Raw genomic sequence first — 19811 nt, forward strand, 5'->3', positions numbered from 1 at the left:
AGGGTTCCACGCTGCTTTCATTAACACTCCATCTCACTCACCTGAGGGGAGCTGAAATATGAAATCAAATATAAAGAGCAGCCAAGACACAGAGAATCTCTAAGCGTGAGCCACACACACACGTGCACACACACACACACACTCTCTCCCCAAAACTCGCTTCACTTCTTCTGACACTTCAGACACACCGCATACAAAATAATGCACTAGAGGCCACCTGTACTTTTTTAGCACAAATAAACAAACAGAGACCAGACACATCTTTTACACACGTATAGAGGTGATGTTGAGGGAGTTATTCAGCACTGATTATTTTCCTTATTCTTATGCTATTCTCACACACAGCTCTGTATAAATTGGAGAGTACAAGGAAATGTCTTTAAGTTGTTTAGCCCCTAATCTTTTAAATAGACAGAAATTAATGTTGAATCACAGGGAATCTCACAATAAGATATTATCATGATATGCTGCCCACTTTAACAATGATATAATGATATATACTGTAATTCTGCAAAGCTCAATATACAACACTGTGCAAAAGTTTTAGGCACCTAAGCAAACTACACAAATTAATTTATCTTAGCAATATGAGTGTTTTACCAAAAAAAAGCCCCACATATGATTTAAACAGATGCACATAAGAAAAAAAAAAGAATTTCTCATTGTTCTGAACCAAGCTGAAGAAGAAAGTGTAGTTCCAGATATCTCCTGGACGATTTCCCTCAGCCAGCATGTGTATATTATGTTCAGTTCCGTCAGCAGCTCACCTGATTTAATATCAGTAAGATTTGATTTACCAAAACAGGTGTTGATATGATGAGAACTAACTATCTAGAAACTATCTAGACATAACTATTAAACTCAGATGAGGAGAGATTCTAAACAGTGCTGTAAAAGCTCTGCTTCTTATAAAATTGCTGTTTGTATTTATTATAATTGCTAGTAGTTTTATTGAGCTAATAAACACTTTCTGCCCAGATAATGAGTGGGTTGGGAAATTGGCTTTGTAAATTAGTGAGAAAATGGGATAAAAATGAGACAAATCTTCACAAAAAACACCTTCCAGAAGTTACAGTACACTCTGTAGTGGGATGCACACTTCTCTTCTACTCTACACAAATATAACCTTCATTGGAGAGTCATTAGAAGAAGAAGTTTTCTGCAATTTTCACCACAAAATTTACCTTATTTAAAAAAACAACCCTGACACATTTTAACAGGTATCATTGGAGCACAATGTTCTGTACACCATTTTCATTTCATTTCTCACAACTGGAAAAAGAAAACAAACAGTTATAACAGGAATACTAAGCTGTATGAAAAGCCATAACCATTACCTGGACAGGTAACAGGTATATTTTTCTGTGGGTGAAACCATAGACTGTGTATAGCTGGACAGAGCATCGTCTCTTAAAAGTGAAGCCACCACAGGTCGGGTGCCCTCTGATGTTCGGCTGCAGAAAGCCGTGTAACTCCACCCACCCCCATAGGTTTCAATGGCAAAACAGACAACTTTCAATCACGTTTTTTTCTAATATACTGTAATTCTACCTCCATTATTTAAATGCAGCAGCTGGTGTAACCTCTGTTTATACTGTCAATTTTTTTATATTTCCACAGAATTCGGTTTTTAAAACGTTATTCAGCTCTATTCAAAAAAGGTGTGGTTATGGTAAAAGGGCTGGTTATGGGCTGGACCAATAACAGACCGTCAGCTCCGCTCCGCCCCGCTCTGCAGTCTGTGACTGCGAGGCAGCCCTCAGGGGCGGGGTTATTTAAATGAGTAGGTTGCTATCCACAGTCTTTCTCCCTCCTCTGGTCTCTACTGCGCAGAATCAGGTGGCAGGATCGCCAACATGGCGGAAGATTTTGGCTTCATTTTCATTGAATGAATGGGAATGGAGTCCAGTGGGTTCTGAGTGGGTTTTACATGTATATTACTTGCACCTACTTGGGCTTTCCATTGCTACAGCCCATCTTAATCACATTGGGGCGTAGATGGGACCCAGGCAGTGGGCCCATATTAAACCCTTCACTGACCCAAATAGGGCCCATCATCATCACTAGGCAACTTCTAGACAAAACTCTTTGATTTCATGTTGGGCCACCCATACAGCAAATTTTAGGCGCAATCAACACAACTCTGGACTTCAACAAGCTGAAGGCTTTGCTGTGGCCCTCACAGTCCCCTGATCTGAAAATCAGTATAAATCTGTTGAAAGACCTTAAAAAAGAGCAGCGCAGCAGACAGCCCAATAATCTCACATAAAAGTAAAGAGTTCTGCAAGAGTTTTAATCAAACCCACAAACCAAAACTTTTAGACACCTGTCTCCAATCCACCAAATCACAAGCAATTTTTACATATATATATATATATATATATACACTAAGTGTTGAGACCCCACAGCAGATCAGTTCACTCCAGCACTGCTCCGGTTACATATCCAGATCAAACGCTGTAGTATTCTCCAGCTGAGGAGAAGCAGGTTGATCCTCGCAGCTCCTTGGCTCCTTGTGCGTTCGGGCTGGATGTTCCTCTGTGCTTTGTGGCTGAGGGGGGAGCTTTCTCTTTGTATCTTAAAATACGCCTCTTCGCTTCTTTACTGAGCTTCTATTTCTTTTGTCACACACTGTTGGATGAAAGACCTTCATCTTTTAAGGAGGCCCACCGAGACGCGTCACATGCGACTGTCAGAATCAGTGGAAATGCAGAGTGCTTCTGGGAATTTGTGTTTTTAATTCAATTTCTCTTTGCTGTCTAGACGCTCGCTCGCAGATAAGTGCACTGTAGACGTGTTCTGGGTTGCTCTCCGCTGTGACATAGACATCGATCAGCCATAACATTAAAACCACAGAGAGGTGAAGTGAATAATAATGATGATCTGGTTCCTGTGGCTCCCCTCATGGTGTGGATATACACTCAATGGCAAAATGTTCAATAAAATAAAGTGACAAGAAGTTCATTGTTGGAATGAAATGAAAGTTTTTTTTTTATGTGTGACGGTAATGATTATATATTTAAGTGATTGCAATAGCCCTATTTAAAATTAAGAGAGCACTTCAGTTTCTGAATCAGTTCATCTGACTTTGCTATTTATATGTATATGTTTAAGTAAAAATAACATTGTTCTATTCTATAAACTACAGACAACATTTCTCTCAAATTCCTAAAAAAATACTGTCATTTAGAGCATTTATTTGCTGAAATAACAAAAAGATACTAAGCTCTCAGACCTCAAAAAAACCCAAGCTCATATTCATAAAGTTTTAAGAGTTCAGAAATCAATATTTGGTGGAATAACCCTGGTTTTTAATCACAGTTTTCATACATCTTGGCATCATGTTCTCCTCCACCAGTCTTACACACTGCTTTTGGATAACTTTATGACACTCCTGGTGCAAAAATTCAAGCAGTTCAGTTTGGTTTGATGGCTTGTGATCATCCATCTTCCTTTTGATTATATTCCAGAGGTTTTTAATTTGGTAGAATCAAAGAAAATCCTAATTTTTAAGTGGTCAAATTTTTTCAGAGCTGTAGTTCCAGTCTATAGGAGTCCTTAGGAGGCTTCGCCTTCATGGCAGCACTGCAAACAAAGGCTGACAGAAGGCCTATATGGTGGGAAATTTGGTGAAATTACTGTTGCTAACGTTTTGGATAGAGCCAAATACCACAAACCAGACCCTTCAGACCCTTGTGGAGACCAGGTCAGAGCTGTTTTAGTGATATGGGGCCAAACACACATAATACTGTATTAACCAGGTGGTTTTAATGTTATGGCAGATCTGTGTATGCCACTCCAAATTGCTCATAAGGCTGACACATTTCCCCCCAGCACTGTTTAAGAAGGAAAGCAGTAAACGAGGCTGCATCATCCAAAGGTCTCCAAACTGACTGCTGAGAGAAGTGGACGGGCAGGAGTGGCCCTGAGAAGCCTTGTGGGATTTCTACAATGGCCACATCTTGTTGAACATCATCTCTGGGCTGTTTTGCCTCAGAGGCGGACTGAATTCTTAATTTGCTCCATTGTCTGTACGCATTTACAACCGGCTCTTTCTCTCCTCCCTTCTTCTTCTTCTCCCCCTCAAAAAGTCAACACATGCTGGGGAGGAAATTCAAATGTGGGGCACTGCAGTAAATGTCAGGAACAATGTGGGTCTTTGAGATCAGTGATGTGAGTGCGGGGGTTGTCGAAGGAGAGGTCCAGCGATGCTTTCAGATAAGGACGTCCTTCTACCCATGGGCTTGGATGTAGTGAGGAGGGGATGCAAGAAAAGAAACTGCCATTTCTCATGGCAATTTAAAATGAAAATGATAGTTCAAAGCAAATGTACACAGATTTTGAGCTTTACTTATAGATGGTGAACAAAGGTGTGATGTATAGCACATAGTATAATATATGAATTGACCACACATCCATTAAATGTGGTCTGTGGCATTAACTGTTTTGCATTGATTACACTAATTTACACATTTATTGTAAAATCTTTTACAATATTTACATTGCATATATTGTTTATGGCAACATAAAAGAACATGTTTTATTGGTCCACAATTTAGAAATATGATGAAGGAAACATAAAATCTAACCCTACACCTAACCCTAACCTTAACCCTTAATCAACCATAAAATCAAACCCTACATCTAACCCTAACCTTAACCCTTAATCAACCCTAAAATCTAACCCTAACCCTAAACCTAACCTTAACCCTTAATCAACCATAAAATCAAACCCTACATCTAACCCTAACCTTAACCCTTAATCAACCCTAAAATCTAACCCTACCCCTAACCCTTACCTTAACCCTTAATCAACCCTAAAATCAAACCCTACACCTAACCCTAACCTTAACCCTTAATCAACCATAAAATCAAACCCTACATCTAACCCTAACCTTAACCCTTAATCAACCCTAAAATCTAACCCTACACCTAACCCTAACCTTAACCCTTAATCAACCATAAAATCTAACCCTACACCTAACCCTAACCTTAACCCTTAATCAACCATAAAATCTAACCCTACACCTAACCCTAACCTTAACCCTTAATCAACCATAAAATCAAACCCTACACCTAAACCTTACCCTAACCCTTAATCAACCCTAAAATCAAACCCTACACCTAACCCTAACCTTAACCCTTAATCAATCCTAAAATCTAACCCTACACCTAACCCTAACCTTAACCCTTAATCAACCATAAAATCAAACCCTACACCTAACCTTAACCCTAACCTTAACCCTTAATCTACCCTAAAATCGAACCCTACACCTAACCCTTACCCTAACCCTTAATCAACCATAAAATCGAACCCTACACCTAACCCTAACCTTAACCTAAACTTAAAATCTAACCCTAAACCCAATCCTAAAATATTAAGATAAGCGTTTGGGTTAGAGTTGAATGTAGGGTTATATTCAACAGAGAATCATTTACTTTCACCTTTTAGTTCATTTGCATTTAATAGACCTGTAGTTAAATGTTAGTTGAATGTCAGTTGAGCATCAAAGAGGCCATCAAATGGACCATCCAAGTAAAGTGTTACCTAAACACCCATAAACTATGTAACTCTCTGTCACTAACGTCGCATTCTAGATTTAAGAATGTTGTTTGAAACTTTCTAGGTAACTGTAAAGCACCTGACTGTGTCAAAAAGGTTTAAAGTCTGCTTCAGGCATACAAATTGCTGAAGTCACAGCAACATTTCACTAAAGATACAGTTTTTTCATTTCCAGTTGGACTTCTTCCCAGACAACCTTAGAGCTGTGAGTGACGAACACGGTGATAGGTTACATCAAGACATTGCTAAAGATGAAAAATCTGTATCAGGGCACTTAGAATCTGTCTATGCTGGGTGACTATTGAAGGATTCTCATTCATTAGGTGGTGGACAGTGATTGCATTACATTACTCCTATGAGAGTCTATGTAGACGTAATGGTGGCGCTTGGAGCTGAAGCTAGTGTTATGAGATGTAAACAGTGTTTTTAACAAGCTTCTTGCACACTTTTTAAGTTATTTATGCCTTGTTTTAAATGTCAGGGCTCTCCGGATTCTAGCAAGGAGGTGTGAAGCTACTTTGAGCTGGATAACGGTGGAAAAAGCGATTTATCAGGGCAAATTATGCCCCGTGTCACCCAGTCTGAAGGGTGTTTGGTAAGTACTTTTTATAATGTTTTACTACAACAAAAGTCCATTATACACCAGAGCTGGTACATGATACAGACATCATAAAAAACATATTTATGATGGAATGCCCAATCCATCTGGCCCCCACTATCAGACCTCATTTAAAATTTGATTCTAATTTACATCACCTTGTCATGAGCACATTGATCAGTTTATAACCTTACTCACAAGAAAATACCTCCCTACTTATACAGGTCTGAGCCCCATGATGAGGTAACACTTCATGATCAATTTACATAATGCTATTTCATATGAATGGTAAGTTATAATTATAAGTTCATATTTTCTTGTTTTAAATCATTTGTCTCATAGATGCCCTGACAGATATGTTCAACAAGCAAAATATGTTAAATCATCGTAGAGTGTCCTGAAAATGAGAATATTTCATGTTGACTACAGTTTACTTGCCAAGATGTCATTTCTGTGCAGTGTTATAAATATTCCTATACTAAAAAAAAAGATGTTTTGTGTGCTGACAACAAAATAACAGCACTTACTGGTGATAGCTTACTTAGTAGGGTGGAGAAAGAAAAAAAAACATACAGAAACTGAGGAAAATGAGGCCACGGATAGAAGAGATATGCGGAAACCAAGAGGGAAATAAAAACAGGAAGTATTATTCATTCAGGAGGAAGACTGAGTTTTATATATATATATAAAAAGGAAAGGAAAACTCTGAACTGAATCTATTCCCATTTGACTTTGACTGTTAAAAAACAGTCCTCAGTTCTTAGGTTGCCCTTAGGTTGCTCTGTTACATTTGTGCACCTAATTTTAAACTGTTCAGCGCAATAAATGGTTTTGGAATCCGAAAGGTTAATAAGGTTTTTTTAGAGCAAACCGAGAGCCGTTGTGCAGCTCCCTTGGTTAATGATGTATTTTGTGTCGTATCCTTGTTTCCACTAAAACTGGTACTAGAATCGACTGGTCTGCAGAAAAGCACCAAGGTTTTTAAAAGCCTGGACAGAACCAGCTCAAGAACCAGAGATATTTTGGTCAAAAAGTGCTAAAAGAGAGATTGTCCATAGGTGCAATGAGGTCACATATTTAGATAGTCTTAGCCTGTATCACAGCTGTGTTATTTTAGTGTCTTTTCTATTGACGATTGTAACTTTGGGGCTGTATACATCAAGAAAACCTTCTGTACGTCTATATCTTTCATGCAATGTAAAAAATTAAGCAGATAAAAAATAAGTAACTAAACAGAAATGAAAAGCAGATAAAAAAGGATAATCTCTTTTGTGGATGCTGTGAGAAAAAATCAACTAAATTTAATGAAACTTGGTGGAAACTCACGCAGCAGGCTGTCATGAAGTGACTCAGAATGTTACTGAATTGCATATTTGTCTGGGTGGAGATAACCCTGTGTGCAGGCCTAGTGTCATGGTGTAGAGTGCAATTTTTTTTTACGATACTAGATCAACTTAGTTCTTTGTTACAGGCACTTTGACAGCTCAATATTATGTTAATGAGGTCCTGCAACCAGTGGCCCTACCTTTTCTCAAGACACATAATAGTGCACTATTGTAACAAGACTCAATACTCGTCCACATGTTGCTGCTGTCTCAACAGCTTGCCTTGAAGACACAGATGATATGTATATATATGTCATGGCCAGCAGCATTGCCAGAACTATACCTATACTATAAAGAAAATGTGTGGGATGCTATTGGACAAACTATCAGCACCTTATACCACAAACTCTGCAGGAAGTGAGTGAACTTTCAAGCTGCATGGGATGATTATGGAATCATCTCAGGACACTTCTAGGAATCTCTATGTAGATGAACTTGCATAGATGTCTTGCATGTTGGACATATTATACATGTGTTACAGAATATTTCTGTATGTGTAGCTCAAAACATATGACCAATAGTTGCCTATATCAATCTATAGGTCACACCTTACTTTGTGTCTCTCCTTTCAGAGCAAGCTGTTTTTTGCCTGGAAAAGCTGAGCTGGAATACTTACAGAACCTGGTTTCCAATACTACATGATTTCCACACCCTGTGACTATGGTGGGGAAGATAGCTCTTGCGAGGGCTTTATCATGCAGAGCACCCTCTATTTACATCATCTGACTTGCCCCATTCCTCCAGAATTTATGAAAGTTGTTTTTTTTTTCATAAAGGAGTGACACAAAGTAAGAAAAGAAGACACATGAGGGCTAAGGTGTGAAACTATATATCAAAAAACTCAGTTCTTCATCTTCTTCTCATTTCTGGTGAGACGTCGCTACATTCTCTCCTAATGAGCCAACTTCTGGATCTCGCTAATCTGATTTAATGGCAAGTGGATACATTACATCTCATTCTAAAGCCTCTCCAAAAGAGAACAGCACTTCTCGCTCGGGCTCAGGTCCAGCGTCATTAAAAGTCAGGAGCGACACGATCTTTAAACGGGCAGGAGGAAAATCTATATCTCTGGAATGAGCATCTGCTGGAAATCAAAGTAGCGCTGAAGTGTCCTTGAAATCAAACGAAAGAGGAACTGTTGAAAGAGAGCGAGGTGGGCCTGAACTCCCCCGAGATCAGCATCGAGTCCTTCATGTAGCTGAGAGAACATTAGACATGCCCTCTGACTGAGAATTCTTCTGGAGGTATACACACCGCGCTTCCTTTAAAGCCTAACAGAAAGGGCGTACAATCACCGACTCTCTCTCTATTACACACAAACACACACACACTTACACACACAGGTAGACAGAGGCTTGGCGGTGGCCTTCGTCTGATACTCCAGCAGAAGACAAACATTTGGATTGAATGAGCGTTTGAAAGCAGGGTGAGCAGGAGAGCTGACGGATGATGAATGCAGTGAAAAGGCTGAGAAATGCCACACTCGCAGCGGCTCACGGCACACGCCACTGCTCCACTACGCCGATATCAAACGGAACACGGTGACAACTCTTTCAGGACTACTCCAGCAAGGTGCGAGGCACTTGTGTGGCACGAAGAACATCCTGTACTGACAGGTAGGAAAGGAGGGGGCAGTATGGGCTGTTCCACTCTGCCTTTCGTGAAGTCTTTACAGAATTAGTTTCACAGACTTTGCAGACTTTCTAGACTCTTAACTTTAAAGCTTCTGTCACATCATCTAAACTACTGGTCTAAAGGTTTAGAACACTTTCAATTTTTGTATTTTTTTAAGACCAGTGAGTAATCATAAATAATATCAAGCAATTTACTGAAATGCAAATGCAAATCCAAAACCAAAACTGAACAAAATTTAAAAAATATATAAAATATTGGCAGGTTTTCATTAAATGTGCCACTTTTGTTTACCAATAAATAAATTAAATAACCTACACGTGCAGTATGCTGGTTTTGCTTTTCAAAGTAAAGGACATCACAAACCTACAACTAATTTGTAACATCCCAGCAGACAGAGCCCATAAAAACAAAGCACAATAACATTTACCTTAGTAGAGCAGTCCTAAACACAGATTTACCTCAGCAGTGCATGCAATTTTAATCCTAAATATACCTCAGCAGAGCATTTTTGTCAGAAATTTACCAAAGCAGTGCTATTCTAATAAAAATTACTTTAGCAGTGCTACTGATATCACACAAAAGTGAAATTTACACATAGAACGGTAGATATGGTTATGTTAAACAAACGAAGGTTAAGTTAAGTAAGCTAGTGTTACTATTCTAGACTCATATAGCTCGTAGCAGCCTGCAAAATGACCTAAAATTACTTATATTCTGTCTTTTCACTAATATGGACATTAACTAATAACATAAAAAGTGTTTTTTGCCATTTTCAGCTGAATAATTCTTGCTTCCAAATATTCAATGTACGTATCCTTAAATGGTACAAGCAATGAGCATTGCAGGACTTTTAATGATTATTAAAATAAACATGCAGCTGGACTGTATTAAAAGAAGTAAATCAAGCTCTGAATCATCTGTAATATATCATTAAAGCAGTACTCTTGAATTATACACCCAATTTTGCAGTTGGATTGCATCATAATGCTATCATAAGCCTTACCAGTAGGCTGCCTGGGGCAGTGGTGGCTCAGTGGTTAGAGCACTGGGTTATTGATGACAGCATTGTCATTGGGTTTGATGGTCAGGTTTGACAAGCTGCCACATTTGGGCCCTTGGGTACGGCCCCTAATCCTCACTGATCCCCTTGGTTGCCCACCACTCTGGGCATGTGTGCTTACAAGATCCATCCATTTCAGTACCATCCCTACTATATCAGTACACCTGATAACCATTACAACAGACTGTATTTTTTCTATCAATCTGGTCCACCATAACTCAGTATTAAAGAGATAAGCAAAAAGGGGCTCCAAGTGGTCCACTGGGCTAAGCGCTGCCACTATGATCAGAAGATTGCTGGTTCGAATCCTGTTCATGTAGTTTGCCATCGGATAACGGAGCCCTGTGGGAGCACAACTGGCCTTGCTCTCTATGGGTGATGTCAATCAGCATGAGGTGTCTGTGAGCTGGTGCGCTGGTCGCTGCGCTTTCCTCTAAGTAAACTGTGAAGCTACTCAGCAAAGTTTCAGGTATCAGATGGCAGGCATGTGTTAGTCTTCACCCTCCTGGTGTTGGGGCATTACTAGTGATAGGGTTCCCAATAAGTGGGTTGGGTAAAATAGGGAAACATAGGAAAAAAAATGGAAATAAAATAAAAAAAAGAATTGAGCAAACAAAAACTGTAACACTAGACAACGTCAGATATCCCACAACACAGATCAGTCTGGTTAAAGTTCTTGACATACTTGTTCCAAGCCTTTTAATCCCTTTTAATCTCCACACTCATCCTCAGTGGTATGAAATTGCACAACAAAACCGCAGTGAAGTGAATGGCAGACACAGCGGCACAATTTCCAAATAAAAAGTCGGGTCACAATCCAGAATTAGAGAGGCAGAAGCCGACGACGGCTACGCAAAACACTCCACACAACCTGATGGCCTGGTGTTAACCGCGGCCTTCTCCTCAAACGTATTTACATTTTCAGCACAAATGGAAATCCAGATATGGCACAGAGGGGATAAACAGGCCCTGCTAGAGAAAAACACGGCTGATTGAGCCCTTGTCTCATTTGATTACAGGTTTTATATATCAACTTCGAGAGGGGGAACAGCTAGCACCGAGTGTTCACAACTCTGCCGCTCCACGGAGCAAAAGCTGAGGGATCCTGCACTGCAATTCATTCATTAGCATGCTAATTACATCCATTCACAAATGAAAATACCCAGAAATACCCAGCTCTGTGTCGAGCAGCCGGGGAAAGCAGGAATCCATCAACGCCTCTCTGTGGTGGTGACGGCGGTGCCTCTGTCGTGTCAGATTTGGGGTGCAATCAGCTCCATCCAAACCATTTTTAAGCATGCTGTGGAATGATGGGGCAATATTTGTTAATCAGTTGTGACTGAAAATCTGACAGAATGTGATTAGTGCTCCGTGTGAATGAAGTCAGGGATTGGATGAGCCCTGTCGAATTTCCGCTGACGAGTGAAGAGATTATAGCCGTATGTAAATGCCAGTTAAATTTTTTGCCCTTTTTTGACACTTCATCTGTTTTTAAGAGCAGAATGGTAGGAAAATGTAGTTTAAAATTAAACTGTTAAATAATAATGAATAATAAATGCATAAAAGAAGTGTGCAGGGATTCTGAGACTTTAGCTTAAAACTAAATGTTCAGAAATGTTCAGAAACTGTAAGTGTGCTGCGGTTGAGTGCAAGTACACAGTTTGTGGCATATACTGTGTGGTGTAGCTAAGTGGGTGCTAACTGGTTGCTAGTATGGTGTTATGGTATCCCTGGGGGTTGCAATAGGGTTTCTACGATATCATAGGTGTGTCCAATGGTGTATCAAAATGGCTGCTATGGTATCTGAGTTGGGTGACAAGGTGTTGATAAGGTGTTGTTATGTTTTATGTGAATACTTTAATTTTTACATCATTTATTTCTACAGTCTTTAAGTTATGCTGTAAGGTTTTCTGTTAGCAGAAGATTACTAAAGTTATAAATTCATTGTTCAGTGTTACAATGTAAACTCTTACATCTTGCAACTTGAATCAAAAAGTCATTTGATGTAAGTTAAACCAAATAAGTTATTAATAAGGTGATCTGCCACTGACTGCAATATGAATAGGGTTTCTGTAGAGAATGTGAATCACGGCGCCTGTTTGCGGATAAAATTCTGCCCTTGCTGGTTGTGTTGAGAACGGAGCAGAGTCAGCATTAGGGGTGTGTCATATCGATTGCATGCAATATTATCGCCAACATTTTTGAATATTGTGAACGATATTATACCCTGAAATATCGGCCATATCACTCACCCCTAATTATCACATCAGGGTACTACTTGTTCGCTGATTTTAGCAAAAGAAAAATTCACACTGTTCTCATTTCCCATTATATATCTACTAGAGACGGATTATATCTGTCCAGTATCATTTATGTTACTTTAATCCTGGATATATGGAGATATTTGGAGTGCATTATTAGTATCATGAAACTCTGTATCATTGATTTCTTTTAGAAATTGGATTTTTTAAAAATATCTCAGTTAGGGGTGTGCCATATCATATGGTATGCAATAATAAAATGAAATGCTCTTTTTGTTGCAGTAATATATTTTTGAAATTTCATGTATTGTCATATCGCTAAGAATATCGTTATCAGGAAAAAAAATACCATGAAATATTGTGATATTATTTTAGGGCCGTATCGCCCACCCCTAGTCAGCATGCTAGTGGTGATGCCCACCCTTGATGTGGAGATCTTTGCAAGCACAGTATCCAAACCAAGCTGAAAATGAAAGAGATCTGATTTAATCAGTTATAAAAAATATCTTTCTGTAGCTGTGTAAGGGCTGGTGGCCGACCGAGGCACCCTCCGGGGCAACAGAGGGCGCGCCAGGCCAGCGCCGAGGGTTAATTGGCTAATTGCCAACACCTGCTTTCAACACCTTATAAGCAGGGCCAATCAGCCACTCGGCACTGGAGCTTTGAAGCTTGTGAGAGCGAATCTATGCCGGTTTTCCGAGCGAGCTCCGGCTCTCTATCTCTATCCCTTTTTCCCTTCGGGTTTGGTATAGCTGTGTAGAGCAGTGAGCTCCACGGCCGCCATCTACCTGTCTCTAGTTTGGTGGAGCAGAGCGGTGTGCTCTTTTCTGCCGCCCCTCTCGAGTCTGTGTGTGTGTGTGTGTGTGTGTGTGTGTTTCTCACTGCGAGGCATGCGGCTTGTTTACCTTCCCTCTCCCACGCTGTTCCTCCCCTCTCTGGTGGAGCAGCGTTTAAATCCACCAGCACCTCAGTTCAGTTTTGTTTTCGTTGGAAGCCCCTTTTGTTTAGTTAATCCTTCACCTCGTCTCATAAGAGGTAGCCGCTTCCAGGCAAGCCTTATTTACATTTTGTCCCCCTCACTCTAATGCACGCTAGGCGATTAAGTGGCCACGTCCCAATCTGCTCGCTGGTGCAGCGGTTAGAGCATTGGACTGCGACCGCGACAGCCTGGGTTCAATCCCCGTGTGGAGCGGGGTATTAATAATAAGAATTATATATTTATAATATTATTATATATATTACTATATATCCTATTAATATATATTAACAATTATATATTATTATTATTATTATTATTATTATTATTATTATTATTATTATTATTATTATTGTTTTTTCTTTCACTTGGGTTTACCTGCTTTGAGATCTACTGCCCTGCACTTGGGTTCTAAAACCTTCTGGGCTGGAGAGCTACTGCTCCCAACCCATTACAAGCCGTAATCTGACCTTTACTTTCCAGTAATTTGCCTTTAAGGACTTTGGTTTAACTCCAGTTTGACTCAAATGCACCTAATTCAAATCTACTTTTTTTTTAAGAAGAGGACAACAGAGAGACGCTATGATGCAACCTTAAAGCTTTCGAGGGTTATTGTTTGTTACTTCCACACACTTATTCAACTATGTTAAGATAAAAACAGTTTGATATTTTATATCGACTTAAAATGAGGATATATAATCTATTCTGACAAAGTAGTATAGAACAGAATGAAACACTACAGTGAGTGTGATATCAGCCAAAACCTGGTCCCAGGTCAGTATAGATGTCTACATAAGACTTCTTACACTACACATTTCTGTCCTTTCACTTTTCAGCAATAACTGCATGAATGTAATATAATTTATTCATGTACAGATAATGTATATATTTGAGCGACTGTAAATGATTTGCAACGCATCACTTTGTACAGTAGCCAGGTAAGCTGTAAACCTGTATGCTTGCAGTGCAGCCTTCAGCAGAACTGAATGTCCATATTCTCAGAGCAGCGGAGCAGCTCGTCTGCACACTCTCAGATCAGAGGCCACTGCTACCGTTTTAGATGATTACCTTAAATTACTTGTGACACAGGCAATGCAAGGTGCGCAACAGTGCACGATCCTGGCTCTAAGACACGCTGCCTTCAGGCACAGACTGTGTTCAAAGGCTTCTGATTGGAAAGTAAGTGATGAGGACACTGCCTCCCGCTTCCTGTGGTTTTAGACAGTGCTAATGGCTGCATGGGGAAGCCTGCTTTCAAAACTACAGAGACACTACAAAGCCAATTTAAAAGACTTTTAAATCCTAAATTCATTAAAGTAATAAAATTCTAATGTAGAAACCATCTTAGAGAAAATTATTCCCTAATGTAGAAGATTCATGAAATTATTATGATTCATATAAAACATACTGTCACTAAACTGTGCATGCAAATGAATAAAGGCAGCTCTCAAACAAATTTGGCAAATGAAAAGAGTATCTAGTTCAGATGTTTTTAAATATATATATTTTTACACCAAATTTACAATTCTCACACAGTACCTTTGACCCCATAATATAAGGGCACCAGGATAGTAGCTTCGAGACCTTTGAACCTCAAGTATAAGAAGTAGAATGTAAAAAGCCAAAGTCTCATGCTTTGTCCTGAAGCCCAGGTGGTGGAAAAAACATCTGAGCTGCTTCCTGTCTTCAAAAGCTGACTGAAGACCCAAGCTCATTAAAGCTCGGGGTTCAACGTAAATGTCTTTCTTTGATGTCTCTGACATTCATGTATAGTGTAGTGTATATATTATCTAGCTTGTACTCTAGTCTATTAACAATAGATTAGATATACACTGTATGAACAAAATCATTGAGACACCTGCTAATTTGTTGCTTTTTTTCTGAAATCAATGGTCATTAAAAGATAGTTTGTCCTGCTCTTGTTGGGGTAAATGTCTCTACCATCCAGCATATGCTTTCTACTAGATTGTGAAGCATTGCTGTAAGGATCTGATTAGATTCAGTGACCAAAGTAAGGTCAGGATGTTCAGGGACTAGACAAGCTGTGTATTTGCACAAGGGGTGGGTGATATGGCCCTACAATAATATCACAATATTTAATAATACTTCATGATAAGTAGATATATAAGGGGAAATGAGAACAGTGTGATTTTTTCTTTTACTACAAAAAGCAAAAAAGTAGTACCCTGATGTGATAATTAAAATAAATAAATAAATAAATAAAATTAACTTCCTTCTAAATATATATATATATATATATATATATATAAAATAGGGGTCTATGATATGGCATGATATTTTTTTTTTATTTGCACAAATAGAATGTGACATCAAGTAATCAAATGATCAAACAAACAAACAAAATGACTTTGCAGGGAAAGTAGAACAAGCCTAAAAGAGGCTTCTACAAACTTTCCCTCCATGGAAATTATAAGAGAAACACAGAAAAAATAAAGAAGAAGAAAAACAAAAAAACAAAAATAAATATTTTAGGGCATAATATCGTTCTCGATATTCAAAAATGTAGATAGATAGATGGATGGATAGATAGATAGATAGATGGATGGATAGATAGATAGATAGATAGATAGATAGATAGATAGATAGATAGATAGATAGATAGATAGATAGATAGATAGATAGATAGATAGATAGATAGATAGATAGATAGATAGATAGATAGATAGATAGATAGAAATTCTGGACATCCAGTAGCAGCAGGTATACACAGTACACAGAAGTTACAAAACAGGATAAGATAATATGATACAGATAAAACATACAGTAAAAAAAATAAAGACCAGTTGCTGTGCATATTGAAAAGATGAATGATGTCAGCTGTACAGGATGTGCAACTACGCAGTTATATAATAATGTAATAATTAGCATACGATACGATATGGCACAGTCCTAATTTGCACTGCATCTGTGTGAGCAATGGGCACAGCTTAACATAGCTGATAAATGCATTCATTCGTTAGAAGGAGTTTCCACAAGCATTTTGACATACAGTGCATGTTCTAAATGGACAGGAAAGCCCTTCTGTATCTCACTCTTCCTAATGCTTCCTAATGTAAATGTATCAGAACACAAGGCTCCTTGAATGGAGTAATCGACTACCAAACACAACAGAAAAGCAGGACTCCTCTGAATCACTCTCACAGAGTGTTTCAGACTTCTGAGTGAGAGCTTTAAACACAGACATGGCCCTTCCCCTTTCCCTGCTTATTCCTGGCTTCATGTTACTGGGCAGAGAGCGCCGTTTGCCCTGGAAAAGAGATTAAAGGGGAAATATGTAGCAGTGTACCCGTGGCTTAGTGCTCGCGCTTTAGTGCGGACACAGAGATGCATAATCCCTTGTTGCCAGGCCAAAAGAAAGCCAGAGAGAATGCCAGAGAGAAAGCTGGTGCTCTGCAAGCTGCTCGGGAATCTCAGGCAACCATCGCCAGCACCACGGCGCCACATTCACACAGCCTGCGAGGGGCCGCTGGACGCACTCCCACCCCTCCGACCACTCGACACGAGAGTCCACCAGCTCCATTAAGCTGCAGGCACATCTGTGACAAAGCCCTAATCACTTCAGTAGAGGTAGCTTGTGGCATTCTGAACTTGATTATAAGATCAGGAGCATTGAGAGATGGTAATCATTTAATCCTCTCAGAACACAGAGGAGCCTGATTTCTCAAGCACTCCAGCGTTTCCTATTATAGAGCTCATTATTGGATGGAGGGGGAAAAGAAGCTCCAGAAAACAATTTAGAGCCAGGGAAGGAGAAAAAAAAACGACGCCTAAGACGTCTGCTCCTAAAATAAACATTTCATTCGGAAAAGTGCGGCGTGCCTTCGCCTTGTGTTTGATGACAAACAGAAAATTCATGCAAGTACGTGAAATCACTTTTAACAAGATAGAGTCTCTGCAAAAAGCCTCTGCAGAGCAAGGCAGGATCAGGTGCAGTGCTTTTTTACTCACATAGAAGAGGAAAGAGACATAAGTCTCTTTATAATAATGTACAGTAGTTTCAAGAAGTGGTCAGCAGTTAATTCAAATTAATTCAGTGAATTACTTAAATTGCATTTTTCACAATGGAGTAATTGAGATTGTATATCTTTATATATAGATGCTTTTGTCAGGAACCTGTAAAGAACTGTGAAGAAACCTGTGGCATTATCCTACGTTACACTTATATTTTACACTTCTTTAACTAAAATATCAGGAATATATATATATATATATAGTTGCAGCTTGTTCAATATAAAAGCTGCTTGTAAGATTAAAGGAAGCTGCTTGCTATTATCCAAATAAAAACGAGCATTTTTCTTGTTACATTTAAACAAGTATCCACTTCTCGCTTTTAACAGCCTTACCTTTTATTACCTTGTTGTTTTACACTCACAGTCTGTAGTCTTTATTATTCTTTATTATCCCCCTAATTATTCTTAGCACAGCAGTGCTGCTGGAGTATTTTAATTTTTTTGTTAAACAGAAGGACTGCAGTCTAATTACAGTGAGTGTTTATCAACTTCACACAACATTAATAATAAGCCTCGCTTTCTGCATGAACAAATGTAATTTTGATGTGTTGACTGAATATGAATAGTTTATACAGATAAACTCAGTAATTTGCTCATATAATTATATGGTCAGTAGTCTATTTTGTAGCGTTCTAAGCAATAAAATTTGATATTTTTTGTATTGCATTTAGAAAATAACAATATATAGAACCTTTTTCATAGGGTTTCTATGTAGAACCCACCAAAAAGGGATCCAATATTTTTACGAGCCAAAGAACCCTTTTTGGTACTATATACAACCCTTTTTCTAAGTGTGTACTATTAATATTTAATAGCTCTGTATGGTTCTGTTTGTTTTTATTTTGGCACATCTCTCATGTCTTTTACAGTTATAGTTATATACAGCTCTGGAAAAAATAAGAGATCACTTAAAAATTGAGTTTCTTTGTTTTTACCAAATTGAAAACCTCTAGAATATAATCAAGAGGAAGATGGATTATTACAAGCCATCAAATCAAACTGAACTGCTTGATTTTTTGCAGCCAAAAGCAGTGTGTAAGACTGGTGGAGGATAACATGCCAAGATCCATGAAAATTGTGATTAAAAACCAGAGTTTGTACTTCAAATGTTGATTTCTGAACTATTAAAACTTTATGAATATGAACTTGTTTTCTTTACATTATTTGAGGTCTGAAAGCTCTCCATCTTTCTTGTTATTTCAGCCATTTCTCATTTTCTGTAAATAAATGACAATATTTTTATTTGGGAGAAATGTTCGTAGTTTCTAGAATTAAACAACAATGGTTATTTTACTCAAACATATACCTATAAATAGTTCAATCAGAGAAACTGATTCAAAAACTGAAGTGGTCTCATTTTTTTCCAGAGCTGTATATATCTAAAGAGAACTCTAAATCATAATCGAGAATCTGTTCACAAAATAACTCCCCAAATTTAGCTATAATAGAGTAGAGCTGTACAGCTTTTAGATTATTACATCACATAACTTTGTGGACAAACTTTCTAATAAATGCATTTAGATTTATCTACTTTAAATTAGCTTCCATTACTGACACAGATGTGCAAATGCACACAAACACATAGCTTTTCCCTGTAAAAAAAAAAAAGAATATATATTTATATATGTATAATGTGCAGTGAATAACAAAGTTATGTTTGCTTTACATTTTTGCTGATCTGATTCATGACTCAAAAACTCCAATGCAACCTGAACCTTGATTTATTTGATCCATTACCTCAATAGAGGCAATGCGTGCACCCGAAGCCTGTACGCAAAAGAAGCACGTTACACCAAGAGACCATCTGCTACTGTGTGAAATAACACACCACAGGCTTGAAAACCACACACACACAAACACCAGCGTGATGAGAGGAAAAACGCCTGGCGCCAGTTACAGGGTGGTGAGTGGCCATTTTCCCCGTCCAGAATGGAGGAGTTGCCCCTGCCGCCGTAGCAGAGTGGTTAATGGCCTCTCTGCGGAGTCGAGCACCTTGAAACCCGACTCTAATTGCAGCCAGCATCCGGGCAGGGCGGCCGGGCCCAGCCGGAGAGACCGGCCCTCGCAGCCCATTTGCTGGAGTAGAAGGATCTGTGTGAGGCCAGGAGGGTCGTAATGCTCTCAGACGGCTCCATCAGCCTGTCAGTCAAAACACAAGCTCAACACAAACACACACACACACTTACACCGATACAGCTCCCTCCAACACCACAGATCACACACCCCTACAGCCTCAACAGCCGGCACACCACAGACAGAGAGCAGTACACACACCTTCAGTTTCAAAGACAAGTCTGACAGA

General features: G+C 38.9%; 1 protein-coding gene across 2 annotated transcripts in view; it reads right to left on the bottom strand.

Moving 5' to 3' along the window:
- Positions 1-19811, bottom strand: part of efcab11 (EF-hand calcium binding domain 11) — a 114232-nt gene that overhangs the window by 43022 nt on the left and 51399 nt on the right. The window lies entirely within an intron of this gene.

This window comes from Astyanax mexicanus, chromosome 14 (genome assembly GCF_023375975.1).
Source record: "Astyanax mexicanus isolate ESR-SI-001 chromosome 14, AstMex3_surface, whole genome shotgun sequence".
Taxonomy (NCBI): Eukaryota; Metazoa; Chordata; class Actinopteri; order Characiformes; family Acestrorhamphidae; genus Astyanax; species Astyanax mexicanus.